Below are 14,071 nucleotides of genomic sequence, written 5' to 3'. Positions count from 1 at the left end.
CGAAGATGATATTCAGGAGAAGTTATCTATAATTTGGACTTTGGCACATATTAGATGAATCAAGCAAAAGACAAGCTATGTGCCGTGCTCCTAAACAATTTTAAACCATGTAGGATTGCTCCAAGGAATAAGAATGAAACCGAGCAAGCCTACCATATGAAATACCGAGTGTATGCATGACCAAATATATAAGAATGCAAATGCAAACCTAGGCATGAGGAGTAACTAGACGCTAAAAGATTCCAATTGTAGGAAATTTTAAATCTAATACCAATTGAAGTAAACTGAATCTAGTTACCTAACATGGGAAGGAGAATTTAGGTTCATAGTATTCACTAACCCACTTGGCAATAATTTTGTCCATCATGATGCACCCTATGAAATGCATCCATACTTTGCCAAGTCTCTAAATTCCCTGAAGTCTATTGGACTTTTCACTTCCCTTTCGGAATCCAAACCTTCCTGGTGCTCTTCATATTGGAAATGATTTCCTTTGGCACCCAAAAATATTTGACCCTATTGTTGGCTTGCTTGTTCACCTTGATGGCCGCCACCTTGTCATTTTTCTTCTTCTTCAAGAGATAAGGTGTGGAGGCCTTCTTGTCCACCTTGTTGGTGTAGGTGTTGGAGAGCTTGCTTATTTGCTTTTTCTCTTTCTTCTTTGCTCCTCCCCCATTTTTTACCTTGCACTCGTAGGACTTGTGACCTTCCTTGTGGCACACATAACAAACTATGGTTTGTCCTTCATCAAGCTTCTTCACTCCCTTGATGGTGTTATCTTGATGAAGTTGGTTGGGCTTGCTTCGCCTTGCCTTTCACTTGAGTCAAGTCCTTAGTGAGGCGAGCTACTTTTTGCTTGAGTTGCTCATTCTCCTTTGCAACCTCTTGTGTGCATGTATCTACAATAACTTTCTCAACACAAACTTGGTTACACAAAGATGAGTCTAAACATAAATCATTACAAGAAGTAGAGGCATCCTTTTTAGACATGTTAGAACTTTTCCTTTTAGATGCCTTAGTGAGGGTTGTACTAACGGCTTCAAGATTAGCAACTTTATTAGTTAGCTCATCACAATGTTTGCACATGGTTTCTATTTTAGCAAGCAAACTTTTATAAGCATCTTGTGAGCTAGCTAATTTTTCTTTTAATTTTTTATTTTTCTTTACAAGTTGCTCATCATTGATTGTGCATGCATTTGTTGTTACACTAGCCTCAAGTTGCTCAATTTTAGTAGATAGTTGAACATTAAGATTAGCAAAATTCTCATATTGTTCAAGCAAAGTTTTGTATGCTTCTTGTGAACTATCTAGCTTTTCTTTTTATTTTCCCAAGCTTCTTTTGTTGACTAGTGTAAACTTTAGTATAATTAAGGTTTTGTTGCACAATTTTTTCATAAGAAGGCATTTCATCGTCACTATCACTCTCACTAGAGGATGAGCTTTTGTTACCTCGTGCCATAAGGCACACACGAGAAGAGCTTGGTGATGAGTGCTTGCGCCCTCGCCTCTTGTGATAGTCTTTTTCTTCACTTGAAGAATCATCCCATGTCCTTATTGATGTGAGGGCTTGTTTCTTGCATGCCTTCTTCTTTGTCTTGGGTGTGGGCTTATTTGGACAAACTTCCACAAAGTGTCCTATCTCGCTGCATCCATAGCATCCTCTCTTTCTTTGCTCATTTTTTTATTGGTGAAAATGAGATCTTGAATTTGGATGGGCACACCCTTGATGTTGAGCTTTTGGATAATCTTCTCCACCTTGTTGATTAGTTTGATTGATTCTTCATCAATGTCGGAGGTGAAGGAGGAAGATTGATCATCACTTGAATCATCATCATCATCATCTTCTTCTTCTTCATCTTCACTTGAGGAGCTTGAGCTTGAGCTTGTCTCAACTTGCTTGCCCTTCATCTTCTTTTTCTTGCCACATGCAAGAGCTTTGCCTTTGCTTGATGAAGAGGCTTCTTCTTGACCCATCTTGTGTGACATTTCAAATGCTACTATCTTGCCAATGACTATGGCCGAGGTCATGGTACTCAAGTCCTCCATATTGTGAAGGATGGTGTTGATGCTTGCATATTTCTTTTATAGTAGCACGGAGATGATCTTCCTTATGATGTCCGCATCATCTAGCTTTGTTAATCCTATAGAATGGAGCTCATTGATAATTAGATTCAAATGAGAATACATATCACAAACAAGCTCATCATCTTTCATTTCGAAGGAATCATAATTTTGTTTAGCTAGACAATATTTTTGCTCATAGACATTACTTGTGCCGTCATGGAGCTCTTGAAGTTTTAACCAAATTTCATGTGCCGTATTTAAAGTGAACACTTGGTTAAACACATCCATGCTAAAAGATTTAAACAAGCAATTTTTTGCTCTAGCATTGAAATGAATTTCCTTTTCATCACTCTTCGTGGGTTTATCGGGATTCTTAATGGGTTTCATCCCGTGATGTGTGACTCTCCAAACTTCCAAATCAACCGCCTCAAGGTAGCAAGCCATTCTAGCTCTACCAATTGAAGGGGACCATGACGCCTAAGAGGGAGGTGAATTAGGCAACTTAAAAATCTAACTCTAAACTATGGCCTCTTTTTCTAACCTTAGCAAAACATATGTAAAAGATAAACAATCTAAATATGCAACTACGGTTTTGCTAGTGTGTTGCTATCTCTACTGCAAAAGGAGTAAAGCAATCAATGTAAATGCGGAAGCTAAAGAGTAAGGTAGAGATATGCAAACCCCCGTCTACGACTCTGGTATTTTTACCGAGGTATCAAGAAGCACGCAAGCTTCCCCCTAGTCCTTGTTGGAGCCCCTCGCAAGAAATCCCTCGCAAGGGCTAAGCTCCTGGTCGGGTAACTCCATGGATAGCCTCGAGCCTTTCCCACGTGCAAGTGGGTCTTCGACGTGCCTTCCAGCAAGCCTCTCCAGGATGCTCTCTGCCGTCTTCACAATCAAGCTTTCGGCCAAAACGTCGTGGACCTTGTTCCCTCAGGTACACGGTGGCAGCCACACCACAAACTCGGTTGGTGTGATCTCACAAGACTACAAGCCCCTTCGATGTACAATAATGGTTCGCACAAGCACCGAGTGGTAAGAGGTATGCAAACCTCACTAAACACTAGGCCTAAACCTAGAGCAAGCACATAAGCAGTGGTCTAATCAACCTAAGCACTTCGCAAAACACATACGCTAATCACCTAATAAAACACTAAGCACTATGCAAGTGGAGATCACTAAAATGGTGTATCAACACCCTTGATATGTTTTCTCAGCTCCACCCATACCAAATGGCCGGTTGGGTGTTGTATTTATAAGCCCCACTAAAAAAGTAGTCATTGGGGATGAAATTCTGCTTTTCTGCTACTGACCGGACGCTGGAGTCATCCTAATCGGACACATCCGGTCGTCTCGACCATTGGAGCCATGAACAACTGATTGGACACTGCCAGCATCCGGTCACTTGCCACCAGATGCGCCCAGTCATAAGTTCACCTCTATAGAACCTCTCTGTACTTGATCGGACGCTGCTGTCTTACGTTTGGTCAGTTTGTCGCCAGCGTCCGGTCCAGTGTCCGATCGCTGCTGTTGTTGCCGAGCCTCTGATCGGAGCGTCCGGTCACTTTCCTCCAGCGTCTGGTCTAGTGTTCGGTCACTTCTGTGAGCTCATTTCTTCATGATCTTATGTGTGGCTTGGTTCCTATCTTTGTGCTTAGACTATGCTTGATATCTTGGGTCTTTTCTTTTGCTCCTAAGGTCTTGCTTAAGGTGTTGATCATCAGATCATCACATTGCCTTTATCCAAGTCACGTCTTGCACCCTATTGAACTACAAAACAAACACTTGCAAATTCATTAGTCCAATTTAGTTATGTTGGTCATCAAACACCAAAATCTAAAGTAAATGGGCCTAGGGTCCATTTTCCTTACATCTTCCATGCTTCTCAATTAAAGAAAGTTTGTGGGTCCCCTATGAAGCGATGGAAATGGAAGGACTTCTTCTCTAGCCTGACTTATCTTATATTGAGCATCCTATCAAGATCTTGGACGAAAAAGAAAGAGTGACTAGAAACAATGTAGTGAAGTTTTACAAAGTTCAGTGGCAAAATCACTCAGAGGACGAAGCAACGTGGGAGCAAGAAAGTTATATTTTGAAGCATTATCCCCGCCTTCTTTCTAGTTAATTGAGGTAATTGTTTAAATCGGAATTTATTTCTTATCTCTTTTCCCACACTAGGCACATGAAATCTTGGGATGAGATTTTGTTTAAGGGGGTAGATTTGTAACGCCATCGGTGTTACACTATTAATCATTTACTAAAACATGTCACCAGCATCATGTTTATGTGTTAATGCATGTAATAAAGAGTGTCGATCAATTTCCGTAACTCAAAACGATCAACGAAAATGCAAAATGAAAGTTAATTCAATAGTCATGCCATATCACTTAGGGTTTAAAACCAATTTTTATTAAGCAAAAATGCTATAGAACATGTATGTGATACTTAAATAAGGTTTGAAGTACAAACTTTATAAATGACAATGAAATACCTGTGGTTGAAAAATGATATTGCTAGCTAATATTTCCAGTAGCATAGATATCGCAATTGGAAATCAAATTCAAACACTTAGAAATTTCTAAGTCTGCCGACAGTTAGAAATTGCTATGTTTGGCAATTTATTGTGTGAGATTGGGTTAAGGAGTGGCATTGTATAATGGCTTGTTTTAGTAGCCTAATATACCCTCTAATGTATAGCAAAGGTGGTTTGGGAATTGGATGAGCGGTTTAGGTTTCTCGAGTGCTTTAAAATCCATGCTTGGCGTGTTCTCGGGTTGTTTTCCTAGTTGAACACGATCATCAGCACCAGGGGCACGATGTCGCCGCTTCAGGCCACCGTAGTACTCTTTTGGAATCGGATATCTCTATGCATACTCTGGAATTAGCTATTGAGCGCCGCCACTCGTTGAGCCAATTGACCCAGGTTGTCAAATTCTTGTCCCAACAGCTTTTCTTTCCATGTTGGCAGCATTCCTTGAACGGCCAAAGCAGCTAGTTGATCATCAGCCAAGTTTAATGAGAAGCACAAATTCCTAGTCTCTCGGAACCTCTAAAGAAACTCAGTGCCTGATTCGTTAGTTTTCTGCCTTATAGTTGTCAAATCGGTAATCTTCTTTTCTCCAGCCCCAGTATAAAAATATGTATGAAATTTATTTTCTAGGTCAGCCCAATTGGCAATGGAGTTGACTGGCAGTGATGAAAACCAAGTGAAGGCTAGCCCTGACAGTGATAGGGAGAAGAAACGAACTCGATGGGCCTCCTCAACTGATGCCTCGCCCAATTATGTAAGATACCGTCTGACATGTTCTATTGTGCTTGTGCTGTCTTAGCATATGAACTTAGTAAACTCTGAAAGCCTATAATTTATAGGAAGAGCGACCAAATCATATCATTCTAGATATAGGCATTTGTATAAAAAGGTTAGCCCTTTTGGCTTTAGAATGAACTGATTCTTCATCATCTCGATCACCTTTAGCAACAACTCATGAGCATGTGAATTTGGATTTCTCTATACCTGCTGACCCATCTATGGATTAAAATCTCGTGTGCCTTGATACCCTGGATTTAAAATTATGCGAAGGGTGTTATAATCTGTGCCATAATGATACCCTTATGAAATCTCTATCTGCTGGGTCCTTTGCTGGTTTGCTGCTTGAAGTCTCTAATTATAGACATGAGGTTCTATATCTCTACAAATCCTTTGAATTGATGGTGTTATTTTTTGAGCCAACGACGGTATGTAGCCCGATGTGCCAAAATTAATCACCTGGTTCTGAACGTGCCCCATCAGCTATTGCACATGCTGCACTAACAATCTAGGATTATACTGTATCTGAGTCGTAGTAGTACCTTGAGCTTGTTCAGATGAACTCTAAACTACCTGGACATCATCATTACCAGCTGGTGCTGCTTCTTGATGGCTGGTACCGACTTGATTAGTCCCTTGGGTCGATGGATATGGAATGTTGTAATAAACCAGCCCAACCTGACCAACTAGAAACTCATGAAACACCTCTTTCATGGCATTGTGGAATGTGTCCAAGAAAGCTTCATTATGTCTTGATATGGCATCATGAACAGATTTGTTTACAACTTCCATGAAGAAATGCCTATCTTTAGCTTCATCTGCATCTGTCTGTCCGTGCAATAGAACTCTTGGCAGTGGATATTTCTAAACAATCATATTGTCACGTGTTTTGGTGTAGGACAATAAATGCTTGTTCTAAAATTCTTCTATAGCTTTGCTGATGACACATTTATCTCCATTAGGTAGGTCTTCGTAATGTACCATAAGGATGTCGTTGTTGTTGTAAATCGCCATGATGATTGTGGGGTCCCACCAGACGTGCCAGAATGTGTGTCGACACAGAAATTTCGCCCCTGCTGAGGACACACGAGCAAGCCGGAAGGGTCTGCTCGATGGAGCTGTAGATCCACCTGGCTTCAATGCGAGGATGGTCGATCCTACGCACTCCTCCCAAGATATGCCAGTCAATTTGACCCTACAATTGACAAGGAGAGAAAGCTAATCAGTAATTTAAGGCGAAACATGTCGGTGTTGCCAGACAGTTCCGAATGTGCGGCTCTGAGAGCCGATATAGAAGGAGATCGACTAAATAGTTGATTCCAGCATATTCATAAGAATAAATCAGTTAAAGCTCATAAGGTTGTGGAAGAAAAAATTGGTTATCATTCAGGATGAATATCATTATTTAGACAAATATTAGTCAATGGCAATAAGATGTTAACAATAATCAGTTTTATGCTGAGCCAATAACTGCAAGTAACTGAATCCCATTTTATGTAAAAGATGCAGCCCATCATTATTTAACCATTTAATAAAGATAAATTTAATGAACATATTAGATCTCGTCTATCGTTATGACCAGTGGGGCATGAGGTAGAATCATGCAGGCCATAGAAACAATAATAGATTTGATGACCCTAACTTATTACTACAGTGGGGCATAAGGTAGAATCATACAGGCCGTAATACAATAATAAGATCATGGGGCTAACACATCTTTCAACCTATCTTTACTTCAACTATCTCGTGATGTGAACTGCATATGTGAAAGCGCTTAATATCGGCTAAAACAGCTGATTCAGGCATAGCGCACAGTTAAGGTCATGCCCTATCAGGAACGGATCTACCAAATAACGATCCCCACTCCATGGTGCTAACAGTGGGGTGTGAGGCAGAATCACACAGGCTATGATAACAGGCCATGGAATAGTTTTTGTTAGCCAATAGATCTATTCAAGACAAAATATGCCTTAACCACATACTATGCATGATCAAGATTGATATAAAACAACCGATAAGACATAACTCATCGTTCAAGATACAGATTAGATCAGTTTAGATTAACAAATGATGGGTTAAATAGGATATAAGGCCAATCTAGATCAATCCCAATCAGGCGAAGTGATATTGCTATAATTAAATAAATAATGGAAGAAATAAGCAATATCGGTAACTTAATGAATCTATCTGAAGGAACGCCACCCTGAGATAGAACCGATAACTTGACCTTAATCTAGTTTGAGCAGTGGAGGTCGACTGGATTGATACAGCCGTACTTGAACTAAACAAGAGTCGATAACTAGCTTATACCAGAGTCATAGTGGATGTCGACCGGATCGATGCAGCCATACGAACAGAAGTATAAGCCATGACAGTACTTATAGACAAACCAAAGGTTGATCGGACCGATGCAGTCCTGCTCGCTGAAGAACTCGCCGAGATCTACTCTACTCCTACTCCTAAGGGGTGGCCAGAGCCAAAAAAGTAAAGATCTTGTATTTGATTGATTGTGTGTTTTTACAATAGTCGGGGTCTAATATTTCTACCCTAGAGCCCAAACATGAATCCTACTCGAGCACAACTCATTACAATCTTTAGCATAGAAGAAAATATTTCTAATTTAAGATAACTTGGACCCTAATCTTTCCCTTTTTGTAGAGTCCGATATGTAGTTTCCTGGCGCCAACCATAGCTCATCATCGCTATCTGCTGACATCATCCAAAGAGACCCGATTTCAAAGTCGTATCTAAATCAGCTGATATTGATCCTCATACAATCGATTCCTTGATTGACATAATTTTGGAATCTTCGAGTTCTCGCATTTCTCTCTCCAAATTTTGGAGTAAACAACATCCTCATTGGATGCATGTAGAAAAGTGAGTTGGTGGAGTTCGTGACTGAGGGCGAGCAGGAGTATGAAGAGGTGATTGAAGAGTATGAGGAGGAGGTCCCAGAGCTGTCATAGATTGACTGAGCTAACACCACGCCTACCCAAGGCAAGCCCTGGTGCATAACCCTTATTTTGATTAAGCATTGAATATATATATATGTGATGTGCATTTACGTTACTGGCATTCTATGAAAACCACCTGCATAAATATATCTGTCCTATGAAGTCCTACTAGCATAGGTCAATTAGCTGCTTTGCTTAGGCTATCGGTAGCGTGAGTAACCTACCGTTACTCACAATAGGTGAATATTATTATCACTCATGAGAAAATGGTGAAAGAAAATAGAGACCGCTCAGGGATATGGTATGGCTATTGGTGGGTGTAAGAGGTTGTGTACCGCGAATAATGAGGCATAGCTGGGTTACACTATTTTTCCTGTCCATGTTGGTTAAGGACCGACCGTTGCATTAGATTCTAGTCAGGTCATAGACTTATTATCCTGAGCACATACTTGTTTATGGGAGCAGGGAAGGCTCATTGCTCTCTTATTGTGAGTTTCATCTCTTTTCGGACCAACTGATTGAAGACGAGGATGGTGGAGGTCTAAGCACCACACTGAGTCCGGAGACTTAGGTGTAGGGGCTTGGAGTACAAGTTTGGATGGGGACCTAGACCCTTTGACAGGAGAATGATGGGTTGATCCTGCTTGTGCCTAGGATACAAGCAGGGCGTGTGTTTTAGGGTACCCAGCTAAGCACATTGATTCACGAATCGCTGGGTAATCTGGTATGACTTGTCTACAATCTAGCGCCGTAGTAAGATCTAGAAGATGAAAGATGGTGAAATGGATCTGTTTGCTCAACTCTTGCTTAAAAGTAGAACATGTGCTTACCTAGAATGGTTAGATAATGAACTAATCATGACTGCTAATAAGAAACATACATAAGGATTCACTACTAGTATTGCTTTCCGCAAAAAGGAAACCCAGTAAACCATAAAGCTTATCATATCCTTTGGAGTCGGGAAAATTATTCCCACTAGTCGGATAAGTCTTGCGAGTATATTGTGTACTCAGGGTTTATTTATCTTGTTGTAGGTGCAGCTTGAAGAGTAGCTATTGTGTAGAGGATTCTTCTGGTGGACACAGACGGATCCTTGTATTCTACCATTAGATGTTTATTGTAATTCTGCTGTTTAAATTCTGCACTCTAAACTTGGTACGGTAATAATGTATTTCTAAGAACTCTGGTTGTCTGAAATGGACTAAGTATTGTAAACTCGTTCTCATTATTGGATCCTAGAGAGAAAACGTGGATTATTCGAGTTCTCCCTTGGAGTGTGCTCGACGGAATTCGTCCGTTGTAGCGTGCTTTCAGGGTGCTTAGTGTCTGGTGTAAAATGAGGGCCTCCGAAGGTGTGTTATTTTGGCAATTTCTGCCACAACGAATGACGGCGGGGACGCGACCGGGCTGAATGAGGCCCAAGTGGGCGAGCAAAATCACGGTCCAGGCTTAGGTTGGGGCCTGGTACATGGGCGCGCGCTATACTTGAAGTAGGTTGCAGGCCTCTTTGGGCTAGGCCTGTGTGCGAGGCAGCGCAGTGCGCGCGGCTCGGTCACAGGCCGGATTAGCCGCTGGGCCATCGTGGGAACAAGCGAAAGAATGGGCTATGTCACGCGAGCTAGGCCTTCGGGCTCAATTGCAACGTAACAGTTTGCTTTTTTTGTTTTTATTAATTTCAGAAGCATATTTTGATGATTTTTTGTCAAGTTTCAATGTTAAATCTTAGTCAAAATTTGAACCAACGGGATAATTTTTTAGAGAGTAGATGAGTACAGTAAAATGCTTCTCAAATGTAGATAAATTAGTTTTTCATGTTTTCGTTGCAAAGTTTAATGTTGATTATCTTCTAATTAAATTCAAACCAACAGAAGAATTTAATTTGAAGAGCAGTTACATTTAGTAAATGATAATTATGTTTATCCTCTAATTAAATTGGAGAAGTAGTCTGATTTGTTTATGTTAAATTATGGTATTGTTATCTTCTAACCAACGTTGATGATAACAATATTATAATGAGTTTAAGTTCAAAGTTTAAATCTCTAAAAAAATTTACACCAACGTGGTCAATTTTTTAGAGAGTAGATAAAGACTAAGAAATGCTCCTGAACTAATAGAATATATTTTATTATCATGTTTCCGCTGCAATGATGTTGATTATCTTCTAATTAAATTCAAACCAACGGAAGAATTAAATTTTGAAGAGTAGTTATATATCTTTCAAGTTAATTTATAAGTTTTATGCATTAATTCTATTTTTTGCCCAACGGCGATGTAGAATTGATGCAGAAGCATCTTGTATGTTTTATTTTTTAACCGACAAGATCACTCGGCTACATGCCAACGAACTGCAATACTAGGGTATGTGAATGAAAAGGCTTGAGTTAAGCTAGTTCAGGACAGGCTTTTGTTAGCTTACTAATTTTTTGATTAAATTGGAACCAACGGGAAGATTTAATTAGAAAATAAAGTATAAGTGAATGTTTTAGTCGTCATGACTAAGTTTTCGTATAGATGTATCCCGCATGGGGAGAAGTTTGGCATAATACTTATGCTAGTCAATCCTGTATGTCAGGAGAAGTTTTGTGATGACTCATATGTTTTTATATCCTGCATAGCGAGAGAAGTTTGGGTAGCTCTTATGCTATCCTAGTATTAACCATGGCATAATAGAAATACACCGTCATGGTCAATACTAATCAAAAGACAAGAAAAAGATGTAAGCGTGACTTGCAAAAGTATAGTTAATAAAAGACCTCGATGAGTTATTGAAGTGGAATGAAGAAAGTGTACTCCTATACGGATCAAGAAATAACTTTGTTTGTATGACGTAATCATATGAATGATGTAAGTAATAAGTGTCTCCTCGGTCACAGTTTTACTGAATAGTTCTCAAAATTATGGCGGTAAAGTTTATACCATATTTCGTGAGGGGAAATAGTATGATCAATTAAGAAAGATACTCTTCATTAAGAGTGAGATAAAGATCAATTAAGAAATATACTCTTTATTAAGAGTGAGATAAAAATTAATTAAGATGAATGTGACCGTCGAAGGAGTACAACGGTCATAATAACGATACCCCTAAGCAGAGAAAGAGCTAAATTCCTAGATTTTTTAAAGTTTCGATAGAAAGATAGCGTAGTCAGCCTCAAAGATATAAAGGCGATGCTTAAAGCACCAAATGAGGTTTTAACAGATTAAACCCAAACAAAAAAAATTAAAGGTACACTATCTTTTTTTAGAAGATGGGATGATCTAAGGGAGCATGATATGTAGAGATCTATGACTTGAAGAGAAGTAGGACTGCGTGCCCACTTCAGTGATTCAAAAACAACGAAATTCTCAATACCTGTTGATGTTGTATAACTTATACAGCACCTGTTGTTGGCTCTTTGAAGAAGATGAATAATGCAAATAAGGATCTTATAATATAGGATCCTGTAGAATCTATTGCCTCTTGGCAATGAAGAGCAACAACAGCCCCATATGAAAGTACCAGTAGCTGAGGCCCCACAAGGTCTCAAAGAATTAGTAAACCAGTTTTTTTTATGACTATGAAGTCTATGTTAGTGAAGAAATTCAAATGGAGGGTGATCCCATCTCATTTGAAAAAGCCATGAGAAGTGTTTACTCGTCTAAATGGTAAGAACTTATGGAAGTTAAAACGAATTCGATGAATACCAACGTTGTTTGGGACTCATAAGAAATTTCTAATGGAGTCAAATAGTAGGTTGTAAATGGGTCTACAAGACAAAATGTAACTCTAAAGGGAATGTAGAAAGATATAAAACATGACTTGTAGCAAAAGGCTTTACGTAAAGAGGATGAATAAATTACAATGAGAGTTTTCTCTCCAGTCTCATGCAAGGATTATTTAGATTCAAAATGGTGTTATTGGCACATTACGATTTAGAGTTACATCAGACTAATGTAAAGACGACATTTCTCAACGGTGATTTGTATGAAAACGTTTACATAGCACAACTCAAAGGTTTTGTTGTGTAAGAAAAAAACATATGGGATGTCGCCTATAGAAATCCATTTATGGATTAAAACAAGTCACAAGACAGCAATATTTGAAGTTGACGAAACAATGAGAAAGTTTAGGTTTTAAAGAAAATGAGAAGGATAATAGCGTTTATGTGAAGTTCAAGAATCAAAAATTCATTTTCCATATCCTGTAAATAGAGGACATTCTACTCACTAGTAGTGATGTTAATCTGTCATCGGAGATGAAGAAGTTTTGTCCTCAAGTTTCAATGTGAATGATCTTGGTGAAGCGTCATTGGTTCTAGAAATCAAAATTCACCGAGATAGAAGAAAATGGGGTATTAGGACCATCGCAAAGGCATACTTAGAAAGATTCTAAAGAAATAAAGTATGCATGTGAGTAAACATACGCCTGCTCCTATTGTCAAGGGTAACACATTTGAGAACTTTAAATGTTCCAGGAACCGATATGAGATCGATCAAATGAACATGGTTCCATATGCTTCAGTTGTTGGAAGCTTGATGTTTGTACAAGTACAAGTAAGAACTTACCCTGACGTAGTTTACGTATCTGGGATATTTTGGCAGAAGTCCAGTCCAGATATAGATCACTAGAATAGAGTTAAGAATGTCTTGCAATTTTGTAAAGTATCATAGGCCTCATGCTGAGTAAGAAAGAATAAGTACTCTCAAATAGTTGAGGGTACAAATGTTAGGTCTTGGCGAGATGTGTAGTGAAATCCATAGTAGTTGCTAACACTCGTAGTTGGAGTATTGTTGTGGAAAAGCTCTAAAGAAATAATTGTGGTGTCATCAGTGATGCATACCATAGTATAGCTTGACATGATGCTTAAGGAACAGGCAAAAGGAGGTTAAGGGAATTAGTACCCTAATATAACAATGGTAGTCAACAACAATAACCATTTAAAATAGTTAACTCCTAAGACAACAGGTCAAATGTGCTGCCAAACACATTGATGTTGAGTTATATGCTGTAAAGGAGAAAATCCAGAATCATTTTGAAAGCATTGAGCATATGAGTACCAAGCAAGTACTTGCGGATCCGCTTACTAAAGGATAACCGCCCAGTGCATTCAGAGAACGCACAGTTGACATGGGTTTACGGGAAAGCCTATAATTTCTGGATACTACGGGCGTAGTTGAGAATCTGTTTCAAAACAGAGAGGTGCATTGTAGCTGTTTAATCTAGTGGCAACTGACCGTGACGATGAGGCACGCTCTATGCACTGATCTATGATGGAATGGGAAAAAGATAAAGTAAGTTGAGTTTAAGTCATAAGGTGAGATCAACGGAGAGAATGTTAGGATGATCTCCGCCAGTTGGCCCAACGGCTAATTGGGTCCTTGATTCGCGCCCTGATCGGGGGCGCTCAGTCGGCCTGGTTGATGGGCCCCGGTCGTGCAGCGCGATAAAAGGACGGTGGGGGCTGAGGCACAAGATATGAGGTCACCGGTCGCCGCCAGCCCCACCCTGAAGTTCCTAACCCTAGACCGATCGAGAGGAGTGCTGTGAGCGATGGAAAACGCCATCGCCTTCGCCGCCGCCACAGCACCGCACCTACACTGTTGCTGTGTTCGACGACCTAGCGGGCGCCTGCACGGCTTCCCCTACTATGACTCCAATGACCATGTCGCGGTGATGCCGTGACCGTGACTACGCATGACGAGATACATCACCAAGTCTCCCATGTAAGTCAAGTTTATCCCTGATCTATTCTAGGGCCTTGTTTAGTTG

The sequence above is a fragment of the Miscanthus floridulus genome, chromosome 8 (assembly GCF_019320115.1).
Source record: "Miscanthus floridulus cultivar M001 chromosome 8, ASM1932011v1, whole genome shotgun sequence".
In the NCBI taxonomy this organism is placed as follows: Eukaryota; Viridiplantae; Streptophyta; class Magnoliopsida; order Poales; family Poaceae; genus Miscanthus; species Miscanthus floridulus.
This window is presented reverse-complemented; position numbering follows the sequence as displayed.